Consider the following 7,793-nt stretch of genomic DNA (forward strand, 5'->3'; position numbering starts at 1 on the left):
GCGGGCACGCGCCTGCATCCTTCTGGCGCAAGGAGGACGACGACTGGCAGCTAGGCTCTGGTGGGCTGGCTGCTACTGGGCCTCTCAGGTAAGGCCAGGTAGGTTTGTGTTCTGTTTTATTTTTTTGTTCTCTTTTCTATTTTTTTGTAATTGTTTTTGACTTAAATAAAATGCTAAGGCATTTTCCAAAACCCTGAAAATAATTGTGGGCACTCTTGAAAATATTTACAATAGCCCTCAACCACTTTTAGAATTATTTGGGCATTTTAATTATTTATAGCAATTGAATGCCCAAATTCAAATACTTTATGAATTCATTCAAAAATACAAAGTGACCTAGGAAAATGGGCACCATTTTTGGCAGAGGTTCTAGACCAATTCAAAAATGATGAACTTTTCCAAAGGAATTTTGGGATCATTGAAAATGATATTTTTTTATTTGAACCTAGTTGGATTCATCTGTGCTAGGGTTTCAACAGTCCCCAATTCAAATTCATAAGAATTTAAACATGATGCAACACATGACTAGCTATCTCAGAGCATACTAGAACTAGGGATGTGACAACTCACCTCCACTAAAACAAGAATCTCGTCCCGAGATTCAAGAAGTGAAGTAAGAAGACAGAGGGGTCACAAAATTATCACAGTCTTCTCGATCCAACTGCCCTTCTCGAAGATACCGATATATAGCATCACATTGATCTTGACGTCTTGCTTTGAGAACTAAATCCAACATGACAACGAGAAGAAAGGGAAAAATTTAGAAGAATCTATCTTCTTGTGGTTCGAGCAAGTTAGGATCATCTTGATGATCACAAGATCAACTCACGGGATGAGACATAGAAACATCTCTGGAGCTGAGAGGCAAAACTTGCATCAGGAGCGATAGAAGAAACAATTTGACGAGGGTTTCAAAGTAGCGAGGGAAATTGCCATGATTCCGAAAAGGGGCACCTCGGGGAAGGTGACTTGAAGAACTATTCCCTTAAGTGGCAAAAAGAATTACTTTTGATCCATAGATCATTCAAACTCTCTATACCAGCCTAAGGCAATTCTCAATCGATCGTCTGGAAGAGTTCGAAGGAGTGGCATACTCAGACTAGGATGGATGATGTGGATTACCTTGTTGAAGACAACGCAATGGATGATTTTTCTTATCATCGGAAATGGATGGGACCCATGGTATGCCCACTTTGAAGGTGATCCTGACCAGGAATTACCGAGAAGGGTAGTCCAAGGTTGAATGGCACAATGGCGGTGCAAGCTGGGAACAAAATGCAAATGCTGGGAATGATTCTGGTAACTGGGAATAACTCAACGAGAGTGATTCCACCATTTGGATGCTTATAGCATAATCGAAGAAACTGGGATTACAAGGATTCCTAAGGAACAACTTCTATAATAAGTCGCACGAAATCCTCATGGAAAAATGGGCAAGATACTATAATGACAGATCTTCCGGCTAGGTGTGTCGGCCAGAACATCAACCCTGTCGGGACCTACATCATAGATCCTGGAAAAGTTCCAACCATCATATCTGCCTGAGATTCAGATCTGGTTGGTAATAGGATATTTCAGACAACATGTCTGGAAAAGAAAGTTTGCAACACAAACCGACGAGATGACGTTGCGAGATTCTCAAAAAATGAACTACGATAGTATGCTCCAAAACATGAGCTGGTTTTGCTACAAACATGTGAACACGCTGTCCCAGACAAGCATGACCACATAGTAGTCTTATAATAAAACACTACCGAGTCCAAATGGGGAACCATCATCGAGGATATCGAAGTCCTTGTGTAAGTCTAGCTCTTAAGGAGAAACTTCTTCTCCTTGAACAAATCAATCAGTGGCTTGGTGTGCTAGGGATTCATATAGAATGAAGGTTGCAAGTGTCCAGACCACTGAATACTTCGCACGTATGCATGACTGACTTGGGATGATTCCAGAGGAAGCGAAACAAACTTTCCCAAATTCATGGCGGCAACTTGCTTCAAATGCACGTGAACTAGAGGAAGTCACTTCTTATACCAAACATATGCTTCATGAGCTAGCATGAAGAAATGCTTTCAAAGTTTCCAACACTAGCTTAATGTTCAACATGAATCATGGATAAGATGGAAATATTGTCGATGGGCTCAACAACAGGTCATCCAGATTTCCGTGAAGATTGAATTCCATAATTATGTGAACAAGGTGATAGCATTGGTCAAACCCAAAACATATAACGGTGTATGCTCGAGGAAACAACCACGAGTAAGACAACATTATGAACATCGTTGGTTCTGATTTGACTTGACGATAGTCCATACTCAAGTCAAAGTTTTGACAAGGCAATAGATCCAACAACTGATCACGAGGACCAATCGATGGAGATATCATGTTTCTTCAACACACACACACACACAAAAAGATATCCTTTAACATGAACTAAGTCAGACAATCTTTATCTTCCAACTCTCCAAGTTGTTGTTTAGATCAACCAACTAGCTCAGGGATATCCCACACAGATTCTTGGAGAAGGAGTGATTTATAAGAAAACCCATTTAATCACGAACTCAACATACCGGTCAGGTGACAACCAGGTAATACTTCCAAGAAGATCTTCGGAAAATCACGAACCACCGATATGTTACTAAACTCGAGAACATTCTTGCTTTTCAGGGCAAGACGATGGGACCAAGAGAGTGATGGATTGCCACAATCCTATCTCATTGATCGAAGAGTGCACCGAAAATAAGGACTAGGTAGCATGATCCATCTTAGGATGATGATTCAATAACCAACATGCTAAGAATTAAATTATTGTCCATTAGCTACCAAGCAACGGGGTTGCTAGTAGTATTGATTTCACACATCATGGTTCACTTGTCGGTGTTCCGGTTGCGACAACACTGGACCAAGGAATGAAACAATGATAGCGAGAAGTATCAATGTGTCAAGAATTCATAAGAAATGGTGCAATTCTCATGACAATCCTGACATAAAGGGGGTAATACTCCAGGGTAGAATAGAGCAAAAGCTGGATTGCATTTTGATATGCGGAATACAACTGCTTTGACCCAATCCTGGATATGGATGAGGTACTGGAGTTTGTTTCTCCTAGTCATTCTGAAATAGAACGGCTTGACGAACCACAAGAATACTAGGCATCGATGAAAACGAATGCACACGTACTCTTGGCTACCAACTGATAGAGGATGGTCGGGATACAACTGAAGAGGAACCACTCAAGGAACATATAATTTTCTGGGTTGTGGGCTCATATATTAGTATGTCAAACAAGTTCAACAGGTTTCTTCTAGATAATCCATGCAGAAAGGTAGGACTGGCAAATTCACAATTCTTGAATGGAGAACCCATTAAGAGCACTCTTATTGTGATCTTTTGGTTCAAAGAACTTCTGCCTTAATGGTTCATGGTATTTGGAAGAAGGAAATACCACGGACCTCGAGGACTGTCGCAAGGTTACTAATATCCTAAAGGAACTAGCAACACTATCAACACGAGATAAGTAGAGTGAATCTTGGGCCAAGAACCCAGGAATAGAATGCCTACTAACTAAACGGCATCACGGGATGCTTTCGAGAATGGTGGCCAGAATCATCACACTGGGGATGCAATGCATTGCTAGATTACCAGGTGATACTCTAGACACCTAGGGTCATAATAATAGCTCCAACATAAATGCCGAGGCAGCGGAGTACCTCAACAGACGGATTAGTGTGCTTAAACTGGCCCAAAAGGACACCGGGAACTGGGAGGAAGCATTTGCAAATGCATTAGATTGTTTAGAAACCTGGGATGACTCGGACAGCATAACGGCTGTAAATGCTCAAAATGATTTGAGACATCCTGCAAAATGGTGGCATAACCACTCAGAAGCATAATATCAAGGTTCCGAGACCAACTATGAACACACAGAAGTAGTAGAGACTGAACTGGGCTTGAATCCATCAATCTTATAAGTCTATGGATTAGTAACACGTCATCCTGATAGATAGATGAGAAGGCCTAGTTCTTAATCCCCGTAGAAAAGAAGAGGTTGACTCAGATCAGAAGGCATGAGGTAAGGAATAAAAAGAGCCTTACATTCCCTTTCCACAATCAATTCCCTTACATAACTAAAGCATTTCTAGACACAACTTCGACCGATTTGGCTTGGTAATCCTACTGTCGGCGTTCTGGGAACGGGGGTCCCTAGACTTGCCTGCCTGCGGCCCACGGTGTGGCTCAAAAGGGGGCCCAGCGTAGCCCATCTTCATCAACACAGACCCTCGCGAGGGGCCAAGCCTCGCGGGGCGGACGACACGGAGCTTCCTCAGGCACGGCCTCATCAGGCTGGCTCACGAGGAGGCGGAGAGATCAAGGCGGGGTACCTCACGAGGTGCCCATGACGCAAGCCATGACGACCAAAGGCGCCAGGCGGGCGCCAACCGCGCAGTGTCCTCCTTTCCTATTTGGTGCAAAGGGAGCAAGCGCAGGCGAGAGCATCAAGCAAAGGCACCCGTTTCGGTGCAACGAGACCAAGACCAGTCCAACGGCAGGGAGGAAGTCATTGTGGAGCCCAAGCCAGCGTCACTACAGAGCCTTTGGCAGGCGAGGACCAATTTTAGTCAGGATAAGTGTACCAGATGTTCCCCTTCAAAATGGCCAATTGTTGGCGCCCTTCCCGCTCAATATTTGGGAAGAGGCCCAGGGTCTTTGCCTATAAATAGGACTAGCCACCCACAGGGTAGAGGGAGATCGGAGATCGGATCGAAATCAGAGAGAGAATCGAGAAGAGAGAGAGAGAAGGGGGACTGAACTCCTCCTAGCAGTTCATCCCCCCAACCAAGAACAGACCCTCGCGAGGCTGTTCTTCCTTGTATTGCTCATCATCATCAGCCCAAGAGGCAATCCACCACACCACACACTGGAGTAGGGTATTACACCACAACGGTGGCCCGAACCAGTATAAACCATGTGTCTCTTGTGCTGTTCTTTCCATAGCCTAGATCTTAGCGAGGCGGAGGGGTGCAGGTAGGTAGAAGGCGAAATCCCCGCGCGCACCCCAGTGTTCGAACCTCAAGGGTCTGCCGGAACCCGAAATCCGACATTTGGCGCGCCAGGTAGGGGTGCACCAGAATTCGTCTTCCACCACCCCGTTCTCCTCCGACCATCGCGTCCATGTCTGACGCTCGTCGGGCCCGCGCCGAGCGCCGGGCCGCTCTTGCTTCCCGCGTCGCCCAGACGGCTCCTGTCGGCGGGCGTCCTCGTCGTTCCCCGTCACCTGCCGTCAACGCCGCCACCGTCCCGGCAGGGGACGAGCAGCAAGCGTCGTCTCAGCATCCGTCCGTGCGGCAAGACGGCAGCACCGCTACTCCCTCGCTCATCCCAGCTGGTTCTTCGTCCCGCGCGCTCCGCGCACCCATGGAGGCTCGAGCTGCGCTGATCGCGGCAAACGATCTCCTGCGCTACCGTCCCGTCAATGACGTCTATGAAGAATGGCTCGACCGCGTCGCCGAGCTTGTCCGCGCCGCAGGGGGCTCTCCTGCGCTGTCCGTTCCGCTGCACCGCACCCCGCCCCGTGCAGGTGACGAAGCTCCGGGGGCGCCCCAGCCGCCTCCTCCTCAAGAAGGCACCATGGCTCCAAGGCGCATGGCCCCTGGGCGGAACCCGCTCCGTCAGGTGCCAGCGCGGCAAGAGCAGAGCTGCCAAGAAGTCCCTTGCCCGCAAGAAGCTTCCCGGGCGCTCCCTGCTCCAGCACGTCGTGATCATGCTCCCGCTCCCGCATGTCAAGACCCCGCGCTGCTCCCAGCTGCAGCGCGTGGGGACATGCAAGACCAAGCTCTCCGTCACCCAAGGCCTCCTGTGGCCACAGCAGGCTGTCGTGCCTTCACCACCGAGCTACGCAGCATCGCGTGGCCCGGCAAGTTCAAGTCAGACCTGCCTCCTCGTTACGACGGCACGGCCGACCCTGCAGAGTTCCTCCAGCTCTATGAGCTGGGCATCGAAGCTGCCAACGGAGACGAGAAGGTCATGGCGAACTGGTTTCCCATGGCGCTCAAGGACGGGGCCCGCACCTGGCTCCTGAACCTGGCTCCAGGCACGATCTCCTCCTGGGACGAGATGCGCACCCGCTTCATCGCCAACTTCCAAGGTACTCACGACCGGCCACCCGCCGTGAGCGACATGCGCCGCATCAAGCGACAACCCGGAGAGACCCTGCAGAAGTACATCCAGCGCTTCAAGAACGCACGCCTCAAGATTCCCAAGGTGACCGAGGAGGCCATCATCTCAGCCTTCTCCGACGGCGTGCGCGACGTCAAGATGAAGGAGGAGCTGGCGATGCATGAAGACCTGTGCACTTCCTTGGAGTTGTTCAACTTGGCAACCAAGTGCGCCAGGGCTGAAGAAGGGCGTCTCTCCCTCCTCGAGCTGCCTGCCGTGGACCCAGAAGAGAAGAAGCCCAAGGCCAAGGATGTGAAGCGCAAGGGGGCTGCCGTGCTCGCGACAGAACCAGACACCAAGCGGGGCAGAGATCAGCCCGAATATTCTAAGGGCAGTCGGTACTGTGTGTACCACGACCTCCACACCCACAACACCAACGAATGTCAAGAGCTCCAAGCCATGCGAGAAGGAAGGATCGGCCGTCGCCCCGACCGCGGTGACCGGGGCTACGGTCGATTAGGAGGAAGGAACGTAGGACGCTGGGAAGACCGCTCCCCGCGCCAAGGGTGGCGCGATCGACCTCGCGAGGATCGCTGGCAAGACCCGCCTCGCGAGGGAGACTGGAGGGATCAGCCTCGCGAGGATCACCCGCCAGGCAATGCAGGCCTCCCTCCGCTGCCGCCGCAGCCAAGGAGAAACGAGGACCGCCATCAGGACGAGGGGGCTGGGGGCTTCCAGGAGCCGCGCGCGATCGCCTGCATCCTGGGCGGGGCTCAAGCCCCAGCCTCTCAACGCACTTTCAAGTAGTTCGCCCGCGAAGTGAATGCAGTCCTCCCCAAGCTCGAAGCCACGCGCCCTCTCAGGTGGTCGGCGTGCGCCATCACGTTCAGCTCAGCAGATCAGCTTAAGTGTGTGGCCACAGCCGGAGTCCTCCCGATGCTTTGTTCCCCAATCATCAGCAACGTGGTGGTCACCAGGACCCTCATTGATGGTGGGGCAGGGCTCAACGTCCTGTCCATGGAAACATTCAACAATCTCCAATTGCCCTACAACCAGCTTCAGCCAACCAAGCCTTTCTCTGGAGTCACCGACGGCTCCACGGTCCCGATTGGGCTGGTTCGCCTCCCTATCACCTTCGGGGCACGCGAAAACTACCGCACCGAGCTCATCAACTTCGACGTCGCTCACATTCTCCTGCCGTACAACGCCATCCTTGGGTACCCAGCGCTGGCCAAGTTCATGGCCGTAACTCACCACGGCTACAACGTCCTCAAGATGCCAGGAAGTGGCGGAGTCATCACGGTGCCTTGTGAAGAGAAGGACGCGGTGTGTTCCCTGGAATGAGCCTTTCAGGCCGCATCGCTGGAAGACCCGGATCACGGAAGCAGGAGGCTTGCCGAGACCGCCCCCAAGAAGAAGAAGACATCATCCGGCCCGGCCCCTCAGGAGGCAGGCCCCTCAGGGCCCGCGCCTGCCCAGGAGGAACCTCCTTCCATCGCATAGGAAAGCGCGCCCGGCGCCCTCCTCAGGCAGGGCTCGGGGGCTCTCCCCTGGAGGGCCACCGACCTGGCTAAGGTCACGAGGGAGGCGCTTGGGCACCACATGGAGGCGTGTTTCAAAGCACGTTTCCCTCAAGAAGG

This window comes from Triticum urartu, chromosome 4 (genome assembly GCF_003073215.2).
Source record: "Triticum urartu cultivar G1812 chromosome 4, Tu2.1, whole genome shotgun sequence".
Lineage (NCBI taxonomy): Eukaryota > Viridiplantae > Streptophyta > Magnoliopsida > Poales > Poaceae > Triticum > Triticum urartu.